This window comes from Lactuca virosa, chromosome 4 (genome assembly GCF_052849685.1).
Source record: "Lactuca virosa cultivar CGN04683 chromosome 4, Lactuca_virosa_CGN04683_v6, whole genome shotgun sequence".
In the NCBI taxonomy this organism is placed as follows: Eukaryota; Viridiplantae; Streptophyta; class Magnoliopsida; order Asterales; family Asteraceae; genus Lactuca; species Lactuca virosa.
In genome coordinates, this window is record NC_136429.1 from 239,089,887 (window position 1) to 239,091,529 (window position 1,643).

Sequence of the window (1,643 nt, forward strand, 5' to 3'; positions counted from 1 at the left end):
GTGAGATCCACCTTGCACCAAAGTTACTGATTTAGTAATTTAGTTATTAGGTTAAGTTTTAAGTATTTCTGTTTTTAGAGCTTTTGTTTAAATTATTTCTGTTTTAGCTCTGTACTCGCCGAGTGCAATCGCACCTACTCGACGAGTCCATCGCTGAAACATAAGTTCGTTTTTAGTTTATTTTTGTTCTTTTTACGCGTGTTTTCTGTTTTGATTGCAGTCGTTTATGACTAGAGGAGGAGTAACACCTTTGATTCCACCACTTGAAGACCCGGAAGCAACTTTGAGGAAAAACAAAGGCAAAACCGTAGGAGAAACCGAAACATCGAAGAATTCGTCGTTGAAGAATCTCAAATCTGTTTTTAGTAAGAAAAAGGGCAAGAAAGTAGGAGAATCCAACATCTTTTCATAGGCGGACGAAGACCCGAAGATGGAGGATATCGTGTACGAATCCGAAAAAGAAGAAAGCGAATTTGAAGAAGGAAGCGACATAGAGGGCGAACTAGCTAACACCATGGCTAACGTCGATGAAGTTCCCATGGGTGAATGGAAGAAAAGGATACATGATGATACCGGCCCGGGACTCGTGCAACCCGCGATTCCCGCAACTGCCACCTTTGAACTTGAGGGACACATACTTGCTCAACTTAAGGAAATCCCATTCTACGGGAAGGATCATGAAAACACATACAAGCATCTAGACGAGGTCAATGATATAGCCTACTACTTTAATGTCCCCAATGTGGCTCGCGACACTGTTTTACTTCGTATGCTTCCGGTCACATTCACGGGAGCTGCGAAAGATTGGCTGAAATCACTTCCTCTCGGATCCATCACTACTTGGGCTAAAATGAAAACATAATTTATAGACCAATTTTGCCCTCCGTCAAAGATAGCCAAGTTGAAGAAAGCCATAACTAATTTTGAACAACAAGCTGGAGAATCACTTTATGAGGCATGGGAGAGATATAAAGGCTTACTAAGGAACTGCCCACATCATGATTTGAATAGTCAACAAGAAGTCTCTATCTTCTATGATGGAGTAAATGTAACAACTAAGCAGCTCCTTGATTCGCAAGGACCTCTCACGAAGAAGGCACCCCCGGTGATAAAAGAGCTAATTGAAGAATTCTCTAAACACTCTAGAGAATATCATAATCCAAGGAATGAACTAAGTAGGGGTGTGGTGAACTCAGTTACTGATAATATGGCAGCAATGATGGCTAAGTTTTATAGTTTGGATCGATGAATGAATAAGATGGACCAATCCATCCATGACATTAGGGTGGGTTGTGAAAACTATAGAGGGCCTCACCTCACTAAAGATTGTGAGCTTGACGAGAACGGGAACCGGAAAGTGCAAGTGTGCTATTCAAGTGGTGATAGGTTTGATGACAATTGGCGGAAACCCAAGAAAGAATGGCTACCATACGATGAGTACAAAAAGGCGAAGGAGGAAAAGTACAAGCAAAAAGATAGAGACTTTTATCAAAAGGAGGAACCGGTGCTAGAGAAGAAATCTGATTTGGAAGATATGTTTACAAGATTTGTGGCTGCGTCCGAGAAGAGGCACAATGATACTGACGCTGAAATAAAGGAGCAACGAAATATGCTTAGAGAGCACCAAGCTATGATGATGGATC

At 41.5% G+C, this 1,643-nt stretch overlaps 1 non-coding gene across 1 annotated transcript; it reads right to left on the reverse strand.

Moving 5' to 3' along the window:
* Positions 1–898: 898 nt before the first annotated feature.
* Positions 899–1,005, reverse strand: LOC145110157 (small nucleolar RNA R71). Its single transcript, XR_013709536.1, has one exon. It is a non-coding gene; the product is annotated as a small nucleolar RNA R71 (small nucleolar RNA).
* Positions 1,006–1,643: the final 638 nt, after the last annotated feature.